Genomic DNA, 11,728 nt, shown 5'->3' with positions numbered 1-11,728 from the left:
TATAAAGGGCCCCTAAATATGATGGACCCAGAATTTGCAATAAAATTATAGCAGAACCCTCAGGATCCCCACAATTGTGCATCTCATGGGCTTGCAATCTGGCAGGTTTCTCCCATGATGTTAGCACCCTCATGACAGTGAGTACGGCAGCAGATGTGACTGAGGTCAATGACCTGCTTTGATGAACTAAAAACAGCAAAGGAAGAGCCACCCGAGTTGATGCTCATAAAGGATTTCAGGTGTACATGACAAGGAGAGTCCATCTGTCTTGACGTTTCTAATGCACCGATGCCTCTGCCCTAATTACTTTTCCTTCATCCCTCATGCAGCTTCACATCCTTCCCAGTGGATATATACATCCTTAAGACCCATTTGTTAGATATAACAGGTATAACAGGACCAGAGTCAGAGGCGTGTTGCCCTAAGGGTTTTTAGAGTCTAATTCAGCCTCCCACCTCGCAGATGAGAAAACACAGCCTCGGAGAAATGGAATGACTTGTCCAAAGTCACACGGTAGTTTGTATTGGGCCAGGTCTTCTGACTTTCAGGCCACTCCTCTCTCACTCTACAGGCTTCTCCATGCCTTATTTCTGTATTAACAAGGAAGGCGTGCACCCTTGAGAATCAAATGTGATATTTCAGACCAGTGACTGTTGAGCGCCTGCTATGTGAAAACACTTTGAAAAGAAACTAAGACTCCATATATTGGGAAAAAAAGCCCTTCTAATGACCAGTGCACAGCACGGATGAGTATTTCCCGAGCACCTGCAAGGTACCAGGAATTGTTCTCGGACTCAGTCCTAGGCAGACAAGGCACACAGCGCTGCTCTGACGGGGCTTACGTTTTTCATGGGGGAAGATAACACAATGCAGAGAATTTCAGGAACACCACTTCCTCTGTTATCAAGTCCAAACACATACTGCTCACAGCACAACAGGCCAATCAGTCCAGAGGCAAAGTGTTGGGGCAAAGAACAGCAACTTTATTCGGAAAATCAAAACACCGAGAAGATGGAGGGCTAAATGTCCTAAAGACCATCTTAACTCAGAATAGAATTCAGGCCTCTTTTATGCTGAGGGACAAGGGGAAGCAGGAGGGTTCAAGATTGAAGGATAAAGGTGGATTGCAGGCTTCTTGGGGCCACCTGGCCTTCAAGGGAAGCATAACTTTGTTCTGCTTGCTCCCGTAGGCTGGATCACGATGCTTCTGCAAAACTTCACGTTGCTAGCCGTTATTTTTACTTTACCGTTCTTCTCTCTGCTTAGTTGCAAGGTTTCTAGGCTGAAAGAGAACTTATCTATAAGTAATAGCCATAACTAATTCAGATCCAGTCCGTGGTATAGAAACTTTCTTCACGAGCTTAATGAACTATTTGGGTACAAGCGACATTTCTCTAATGTTTGACTCTTGATGTGCGAGGCTAAAGTGATGGAATACACAGGCTGAAGAATGAGAGAGGCAGTTTCAACATGGTGTTAGTTCTGTTCTTCCTCTGTGACACCTCCTTTTACAGACAAGGAAAGGGACTTGCCCAGGATAATATGGCTTGCTAGGGGCAGAACCGACTAGAATCCAGGTCCCCAGCTGCTGTTCGAGGGCTCACCCTCTACACAGTGTTCCAGCGCTTTCACATATGTTTCTGCTGCACTCAGATTACCTGCTCCTTTTAAAAATCTGTGCCCTGAGCAATGTTCTCAGCACAAGCAAACACCTAGGTGAACGACCAAAGAGTTTGACCTTCTGCCCTTATTGGTAATAAAAGAATAGAAAACGTCTAAACATTAAGACTCTGACCGGTGGCATACTATTCAACAAACCACGTAAGAAACCTAATTTGAGACAGAACAGCAAGCCGTGCAAGCTTACATCTGCTCTGGAGGAAAACTCTCATCGCTGATCCTCCTAGATTTTATCCCCAAAATGATGACAATGACACCTTCAACATAATTTTGTTTGGTTTGGTTTTGTAGGTGAGAGGTGTTTAAGTCAGCTGACAAATGTCAATCAACCTATTAAAGTCACACAGGATGGCTAATATTGTTTCCCAAAATGTTTTCCCTAAAATCAGTAAAGGGAAAATTGAACCTCTTTGTACCAAATTGCCTCCGAGGTTTATAGCACAATTTTATCAAATTTTGGACGGTGCATTAATATTAGTTAGTTGTAAGGTTGTAAGGTTGCAAAGTATCTCCTTTAGGCTGTTTCAGGAATGGAGTTGTAAGGTTACATGTGGGAGGAGGGAGCGAAAACTCTCTCCGGGAACCCACTACAGCCGCCGGCTTCATGGAGATGGAATACTGTCAGGTGTTGGGTGGACCCTGTTGACTCCTGCCCCAGCCCCACAATCCCCCTCAGCCACTTTGATACTTTCCTCACTATTTCCTTTTGTGGTATCTTCACATGTCCATCCACCCACTAGCCGCTGACTTATTCTCTCCCCATATGTCATAATTCAGATTCCTGAGAGGGAGTCTGCTTGGGCCAGCTGATCATCATTGTCTCTGATTGGGTACTCCTTTGCCTTGGCCAGCCTCTTCATTTACATTCAGCCTGTGGATTGGATGCCCTTGGATCCCGTACCCACCATTGGTCCATTCAGCTATGTGTGGCTTGGTCTTGTGGTGCAGACTTGATTGTATATATCTGCTCCCTCAGTGAGATGCTGTGGGCAGGGAATTATCCTCTGGGCAGCTAGGGAAGGTATAGCATGCACGATGAGTGACCTACTCCGGAGAGATTAATCCAGGAAAATATAATTTTATGAAATTATAGAATATTTTAGTGAAAATACCATTTCATTTCTTTTGAGTTTATGCAGCAATTCACGTAAAGCTAAAAACCTCAATAGTCTTCTAAGTTGGGATCCATGAGGAACCACTTAAAAGAGTAGATAAAACTAGTTATGGGGCTTCCCTGGTGGCACAGTGGTTGCGAATCCACCCATCAATGCGGGAGGCACTGGTTCGAGCCCTGGTCTGGGAAGATCCCACATGCCACGGAGCAACTAAGCCCGTGTGCCACGGCTGCTGAGCCTGCGCTCTGGAGCCCGTAAGCCACAACTACTGAGCCCGCGAGGCACAACTACTGAAGCCCATGCGCCTGGGGCCCGTGCTCCGCAATAAGAGAAGCCACCGCAATGAGAAGCCTGCACACTGCAACAGAGAGTAGCCCCCGCTCGCCGCAACTGGAGAGAGCCCGCGCACAGCGGTGAAGACCAAACGCAGCCAAAAATAAGTAAATAAAATAAATAAATTTTTAAAAAACTATTTATGATATGCATATTATACTCACTCAATTCAACATGGAGTATCTGAAGATCTATCATTTACTGAATGCAAAAGCTGTTTATTCACTTAAATATTTTAGATCATCCTCTTCCGATTTTATCTTTCTGATTTTATTCATTTACCAAAAGAAAGGGTATCAATGAAAAAATTCATTACAAAATACCTTCCTGCTGGAGGGAATTCCCTGGTGGTCCAGTAGTTAGGAGTCCACACTTCCACTGCAGGGGGCCCGGGTTCAATATCTGGTCAGGGAACTAAGATCCTGCATGCCACGCGGTGTGGCCAAAATAAATAAATTCAATAAATAAATAAAATAAGATAAAATAAAATAAAACACCTTCCTGGTAGAGCATGGCTGGTTTGCTCAGTAGAGCATGGTGCTAATGAAATACCTGCCCAGGTAGAATTAATATATCCTTCATCTTGATGAATTTTTTCCTCATCCAGAGCATCAAAGATTTGTTTCTCTCTACATTAAATTTCATGATCTCTCCATAAGCTTAAAGTGTCTTTTACTTATGCCTTATTTCAACCTGTGGTCTGGTCAGGTTAAAGTTTCCTCATTCTCTCTACCCATTATTCCTTCTTCTTTCTTCTTTTAAACAAATGCTCCCTTTTCCTAGGATTATATCTACTTCATATTGGCCAGATTCATGCCTTCTTATCATTCTTTTCCTCCTTCCACAATCAGCTCCGAATCTCCCTTTTCCCAGAAACTTTCTCTGATGACATGGAGACACAGGGCTGTCACACACCAAGCCTTACTTAACTTATGGCAGAATAAAAGTCTCTTTTTTTCTTCAAACTCAGATGGTAAACAAGATACTTCTGTAGCATCTTTCTCTGAATAAGCCTAATCATCTATTTCAAAAGTACACAATTCATGAGAAATAAACTAGAAAATCTTGTTTTTTCTTCCTTGGTACAAAAGCCTCTGTATTTTGCATCTGAAAGAAGTGCTTCTCAGTTAACATTAAATGGGAGTGAACATCCTTAACTTCTGAGAAGTCAAGCTTGACACCTGAGTAAAGAAAGACTTTTTCTTGGAGTTGTTTAAAATGTCTTTTTTTAAAAGATATTTATTTATTTACTTATTTTGGCTGTGCTGGGTCTTAGTTGCAGCACGCGGGATCTTTCGTTGTGGCGCGAGGGCTCTTCACGTTGTTGCGATACACAAGCTTCTACTTGCGGCACTCGGGCTTAGTTGCCCCGTGGCATGCGGGATCCTAGTTTCCCAACCAGAGATCAGACCAGCGTCCCCTGCATTGCAAGACAGATTCTCAACCACTGGACCACCAGGGAAGTCCCCGGAGTTGTTTAAAATGTCTTAATGGCTCAGACCAGTTTTGAGCTGCTGGTCTCCAGTGAGAGATCATGTTTGCTACTCTTCAAAGATAGATTAGTTAGAATTATGTTTGCATTTTAACCTATATCAGAACTTATTTATTCAAAGGACTTCAAAGTGACTACCTCAGGGGGCATAAAGATCACCATTACTTAAAGCATTATTAGAATGACTTTCCTGGACAGCCTTCAAGAATGTCTCAGGGGGCTTCCCTGCTGGTGCAGTGATTAAGAATCCGCCTGCCAGTGCAGGGGACATGGGTTCGAGCCCTGGTCCGGGAAGATCCCACATGCTGCGGAGCAACTAAGCCGGTGCGCCACAACTACTGAGCCTGCACTCTAGAGCCCGCAAGCCACAACTACTGAGCCCGTGAGCCACAATTACTGAAGCCCGTGCGCCTAGAGCCCGTGCTCCGCAACAAGAGAAGCCACCACAGTGAGAAGCCCGCGCACCGCAACGAAGAGTAGCCCTCGCTCGCCACAACTAGAGAAAGCCGGCGTGCACCAACGAAGACCCAACGCAGCCAATAAATAAATAATAAATAAATAAATTCATTTAAAAAAAAAAAAGAATGTCTCATTAAAATCAGAGGGATTGGGTTGCTAGGATGGCCAAACTGTCAGATCAGAGAGGTGAGTTCAGGAATGAATTTCTACTGCTGATCTCATCAATCACTCAAAGAACTACCAAGTACACTTTGGAAATACCATCTGCTATCTTTCTGGATTTTTTTGTTTAATCCTTATGTGCAGGCAAGGTACACATTTTCAAGGCATGTTGTTATTTTGCAGGTGAAGAAATTGAGGATCAAGGAGATTAAGCCACTTGACCAAGGTTCGAGATAGTAAGAACCCAATTCTGGCCACGCCACGCAGCATGTGGGATCTAGTTCCTCAACCAGGGATCAAACCCGGGCCCCTTGCACTGGGAGCGTGCAGTCTTAATCACTGGACCGCCAGGGAAGTCCCTGGATTTTTCTAAAGATAGTGGAGCTATTAGAACTTGAACCATATTTAGGATGTGGTTAAATCAAGTCTGGGTTTGGAAAAGAATCCTCTGGGCAGACTTTTTTTTAATGTGAAAATTTAGAGGATTATATTGACTTTTCTATGTTCTTAGAGAAACCCATTCCCATCTAAACGTTTGATATTTGATCTGAGATTTATTCACATTTTTACACATGAATTCTTTAATTGGAGATTAACGTAATTTTTCATTTCAACAGGATTTTCACATGATTACTGTCACAAATTGTGGGGTCACAAGTTCTGTGTCATCACAGGATTCAAGATAAACTAAACTGGTAGGAATTTCAGTTGCCATCCATTACTGTCCACTAACTGTAGGATAATGGAGTCTATGCTGTGAAGCAGATAGAGAAGAAGCTATCCATTTTAAAAGGTGTAAAACACAGACAAAGAAAAGATACAAATTAGGGCATTGCATATATATTTCAATTTGTAGAACTGACGCTTCTGAACTGTAACATGTTCTTTATATGATATAAATGCACTAAGGGAGCACATTGCGCTTTTAAAATTCCTTTTTGAAATTCACCCCTTAATTGTTGTTATTAAGAGTCGAAGTCTTTGTAAGTCTTCCACCTGCGTATAGGAGGGGGGCTGGGCTTTTTAAAATATATGCCACAAAGGGAACGTTTGGCTGTAGTTTCCACCTGGACTTCATTTGCACGCGGAAGAAACTTGTATAGACTTCATCTTCAGCTCATTTTTAAATTCCTGACTGTCTAATTCAGTGGCCTCATTCCCAGGGCAATTTGTTTCTGGAAAAACTGAGCTTTCCAACTTTTGTTTGGAATATATAGCTGATTCAGACTGAAAGAATGTTTTCTGTGGTTCTGTTCTTATTAGGGGTTTGTTTTAAAAGCAAAGGAAAATCTATGGAAAAGAAATGAGAAGATACCTATAGCAGGAGGAGATCTTAGAACATAAAGATTTGGGTTGCCTGGTGCAGTAGACTAATAATAATGCATTTTTAAATAGAACTTAGTTTTTAGCATCTTACAATTTGCAAATGGTTTTCACATCCACTGTCTATCTCATGTGATCTACTGGATGGATTCAACCATTTATTTATTGATTTATTCTTAAGATACTAAGAATCTAAAACTGCCCTTGGGCCACCATCACTCGGCTGTTTTGTACAATACAATCTGAACTATAAAATAAAATAGACACATACGTCCAAAGAATCCTTATTTATGGACAGAGATGTCCCTGAAAGTTTTCCAAAACAGACTGTGCTTTAGCTATAGCTGTTATTGCCATGTCCTGCTGTTGACAATGCATTTTTCTGAAGGCCAAAGCAACTGGTAGAAATGGCTTATTTAGGAAATAAGAAAAGTCAGTCAATTTTATGGAAACTGTCAATTCCGGGCGTCAGCAGTGCTGGTTGTCAAATGTTTCCAAACTCTCCTGCCGTCCAGGCCCATGATAGGATGACACCTTCTGTCCCTCTTGAGGTTGGGTGGGACCACGCATTCATTCTGGCCAATAAGTCAGAGCAGAAATGACGTCATTTCCGAAGCTGATTCCAGGCTGAAGCAACTAATTGTTGGTCCAACAAGGTCAAGAACTTTTTTCCTCCACCGTGTGGCAAGCAGAGCTTCAAACAGTGGCTGCTGCACCCATCTGGGGTCCATGATGAACATAACGGTGTGAGCAAGAAATAGAACTTTCTTATTGTAAGCTGCCCAGATTTGGGGTTGTTACCTGCGCCTGCCCAGCCCAGCCTGACTGACTGTCGTAGCCACTGAACAAATTGTCTGGTACCTTAACGTAAAACAAGGAGGTACTTGTCTGAATGTTTTACTTTACCGCTTGTTCTTCCAGTGTTCTACAAAGGCATCCTTAGATTAAAGAAAAACCATCCTGAAGTTAACTGATATAGGCCGGACCTCTCTGCCAGGCGTGTGGCTTTACAGCTGTTCACATAATTACACTTCACTGGGACAGCTGCCGTCATAAAAGCATGCAGAGGGCGAGGTGGTAACTTAGAGTCACTCAGTCTCAGAGACCGAGGGCAAGAAAGACTTCCCAGTAGAGGTCAAAGCTTGAGCTCTGTCTTCCATGGGAGGTAGGCAGGAATTCATGGGGCAGATAACGTTGGGAATGATACTTGGAGCAGCCGCTAACAGGGCGTCTTTGTTTAAGTTAGAAACACGTGCCCCCTCTGGGTGGATGAATCAGAAAACATGCCCGCAGCCCCCAGGGACGCAGCCTATGCTAGGGGCACGGAGCTTGGTAAGCGGAGCAAGGCTGAATTCCAACCCCACTCACCATCTCAGCCAGGTGTCTTGGCGCAGTGCAGAAAGCAACAACGACTATGCAACTGACTGCAATGACCCAGATTTGCAGGGCAGAAAACATGCCAGTGCAAAGGCGTAGCTGCAAAGAAAACCAAGGCGTATTGGAGAACTGCAAGGCATTCATTATTGCCAGAGCAGAAACACACAAAGTGGAAAGCAGTAAGAGATGAGGCTGGAGAACTGGGCTTCCTCGGCTCACACCGGGCTTATATCCCGAAAGCAGGAATCTGGATGTGGGTGTGAAGGACGTGAAAGGAGCGGCCGATCAGCCTGGAAGCTGGGGCCGAGGCATGTGTACCCCTGAGCACACTTATCAACAAAGCCTCCCACATTTTGAACCTAATGGAAAAAGTTAACAAAAGCTCTCTAGTCAAAAAAAAAATCTAGAGCCCTTCATAGCACAATCTGTTTACACGCCTTTGTCAACCCTCAAAAACCCCTGGGAGGGACCTGACAGGCACACCAACCCCGGGAACCACAGCCTGATTGGAAAAAATTGTTCCTGTTGCGAGATAACGCAGGGTCGTGAAACAAACAAACCGTGACAGCCTGTTTTTTATAAAATGTCTCCGTGTTGTTGATCATGGACTTTTTGCACTAATTTTGGTTTTTCAAAATATTGTAATTTATCTTGATGACTGAGGGTTTTGGCGCTCCCTTGAATTTTGTGCCGGAGGCAAGAGCTTCGCTCTCCCCACCCTGGCCCCAGCCCTGCCGATGGATCAGATCTGCCTGGTGGGAAAGGGTGGGACGGCGGCTGGAGAGGGAACCCTGGCTGATGTTAGAATTACTTAGGAAGTTTTAAGAGCTCTCCATGGCCTGACCTCACCACAGACCAATTTAAATCAGAATTTCTGGGAGTGGAGCCCAGGCATGGGTATGTGTTTTAAATCTTTCCAGATGATTCTGTTTTGCAGCCAGGCTTGCAAACCACTGCAGTTAAACAGATATTTAGGCTTCGAGGTACAGATGAATACAAGGCCGTGGAGTTCCACCAGAAACAGAGAGAGAGTTTCGGGAATGAGCTTAGAGGTGGAGGTGGGTGTTGTGAGAGGAGATGTGCTTTTATGGGGAGCGTGAGGAAAGGGCCCCAGAATGCTTAGTGGTGGAGAAACCTGCCCCATCCCTAAGGGGATTCTCTCCTGATGCCGTTGCTTTCACAGCCACTTCCACCTTTAACACTGGGAGGTCTCCACCAAGATCCCTCCAGAGACGGAACCGGAGTCCTGTTTGCAGAATCACACTATAGCTCCAAAACAAGAGAGCAGACTGAGAGTCTTCCTCTGGGTTTGAGTTCAAAGGTGGGAAAGGCAGCTGCTGGGGCTTGCCTGGAAGACTGGTGAATTAGAAAATGAGGACAAATGTGGCTAACTCTCCAACGCCTTTCCCCAAACCTGCCCAATCAGAAGAATCATCCGGGATACTTGTTACAAATATAACTTCTCATACCTGGATCCGGACCTACTAAATCAGAACCTCCAGAGAGGGCCCTGGGACTCTGCCTTTTTAACAAGTTCCCATGGGACTCTTAAGATAGTATGAGTTTGGGAAGTGCTACTCCGTGGACAAGAGAAGGCTTCCTCTTTGCTCTGGTTTGGAGCAAAGACTGCCTGGGCTTTTCCAGTTTGGCCCGAGAAGGCAGAAAGTGATTGGCCTGATATGGCCTAATCAATGGAAAGATTTTATGAGTCAGTCCCGTCCCTAGGAACATTCAGCTTCCAGTTTGCGTCTTCTTCTCTCCCCTTGTCCCGTGTAATGTTCAGCTCACGCCGACCCCACGCCTGCTGCATCCCTGCTGACCCTCGCCTACTCCCATCCAGTCCCCACCCAGGACACACTCACCCAGTTTTCCTAAGAGAAAATGTTGCCAGAAGCACCTTACTGCCTTGAAATTTAAGAAGATAAATCCCTTCCGAGCCTCTTTGCTGACACTCTCATCTATTTCCAGCTGGGTCTATACAGTCTGAAAGGTCCTTGTTCACCCATTTGGTTCAAGTCAGTTTAGAAAAGGAACGCACTTGAAAAAACAACGGTTGCCATCGATCTCGGCGGGGCTGGGGAGGGGGGAATCAATCGAAAATGCTTCTTTGATTTTTGCCTCAGGGGCTGCTTTTCTCTTTTCTCATATTTGAAGTTTGTTCTTAGTAGTTCTCCTAGGAAACAGCACTTTCCCAAGCTTGACAAAGAAAAGCCTCAGGGAAATAAAACTTGGACGTGATGAAATGCACTCAGCCCAAAAAGTAAAGAATTTCCTTTCTTTCCTCCAAGCCTCAGGCTTGTGAATAGCTTTTATCACATTGGAGTTAAGTGTTCTTGTACAGAAGCAAACAAAAAAATCGGATGGTTGATCAGCTGAAATTCATCACAATTATTTAAAGATGAATGACACCGAAGACACCAGAGCAAACTAGAGGGAATCTGACAGCGGTGCTCTCTGAGGGAGGAGTCATAATCCTAATTAACCTGTCACAAACAAAAAAATTACCTTTCTCCCCCAAAATTTATTGGTTCCTACAACAAATTCTCCTATGTGTGCAGGCACTGTGCTAGGCCCTGGGGCTACATGAGGAAACAAAACAATTTTCTGTCCTTCTAAAACATTCAGAATAGTGGGAAAAACACAAGTAAAAACACAGAAATATAATTGCAAATTATAAGCGTTCTGAAGCAAACAGACTGATGACTCAGAAGACCAGCTGCTAGGGGAGACCAGCATTAAATAGAATGGAGGTGGGAGGCCTCACTAAGGAAGCGACATTTGAGCTGAGATGCAAATGTGAAGGGGAGGAGCTGCAGCGGTGGGGGCAGGGAGACTCCAGTGAGAGGCGTGTAGAGCTGGGCCCCCTCGAGGGAAGAACTGATGGAGAAACTTGTCTCAGAAATGAGTGACTGAAACGTTAAGAACTCGGGGACTTCCCAGGCGGTCCAGTGGTTAAGACTCCACGCTTCCACTGCAGGGTACACGGGTTCGATCCCTGGTTGGGGAACTAAGATCCCGCATGCTGCGCGGCACGGCCGGGGGTGGGGGTGGGGGGACATTAAGAACTCTACCCGGAAGGGTCAGAACCAGATAGGAGAGAGGCATTGAGTGGAACGGATGACAAGGGTGGCAAAATGTTGATTCCCTGGGCACTGGGGCAGCAGGCAGGGTTTGGGGAGACCAGAGACCCAGACTGGCTATGTGGGACAGTGTATAGCAGTGTCCATTTACCCCTGTGAGCCTTAAATTATTTGTACCACTTCTAAGTGTCCCAATAGGTGAACTGATTTGAAGGCCCTACTTAATTAAGGCTTTAGGCCCAAACCGAACCATCTCGTGAAAACCTACTTGGGATTAACCTTGACTAGGTATTTAGGTTATATGCTCAAATTGCTTCACTGTCTATGGAAAGGTTTTTTCAGACTGGAATGCATTTCCGGCTGATGGGACACTCTGAGAAAAGCAGGGGTCTGGGAAGCTGGAGGAAGTGGGGTAATGCCGTCTGGCTGTGACCCAATCCTTAGGGTACGTGAGATTGTGGAGACCAAGGTCACAGGGATGGGTCATGCACCCTGAGTAAGGGACAGTGGTTGGCATGCATCCCTTCTCAGCTACGCACTCAGCAACCTTCTGATCTGCTACTGATTTGAATGGAAATATGTTTTCTTTGGCGTGATAATATATGCATACAGGCAGTGACTGGGATCAAGGATAATCGTTTCGTCACACTTGTGAGAATGGCTCTCCGTACCTTACAGTTCCATCTGATCTGTGGCTATAGGCAAGG

The 11,728-nt window shown here is 44.8% G+C and overlaps 1 long non-coding RNA gene across 1 annotated transcript; it reads right to left on the bottom strand.

Moving 5' to 3' along the window:
- Nucleotides 1–724: 724 nt before the first annotated feature.
- On the bottom strand, nucleotides 725–8,573 carry LOC137202769 (uncharacterized). The gene is made up of 3 exons (XR_010932776.1): nucleotides 7,933–8,573; nucleotides 3,452–3,550; nucleotides 725–1,282 (listed from the first exon to the last, which is right to left on the bottom strand). It is a non-coding gene; the product is annotated as an uncharacterized lncRNA (long non-coding RNA).
- Nucleotides 8,574–11,728: the final 3,155 nt, after the last annotated feature.

The sequence above is a fragment of the Pseudorca crassidens genome, chromosome 11, assembly GCF_039906515.1.
Source record: "Pseudorca crassidens isolate mPseCra1 chromosome 11, mPseCra1.hap1, whole genome shotgun sequence".
NCBI classification, from domain to species: domain Eukaryota; kingdom Metazoa; phylum Chordata; class Mammalia; order Artiodactyla; family Delphinidae; genus Pseudorca; species Pseudorca crassidens.
The sequence above is the reverse complement of the archived record's forward strand: the minus strand, read 5'-3'. Positions and strand labels throughout refer to the sequence as shown.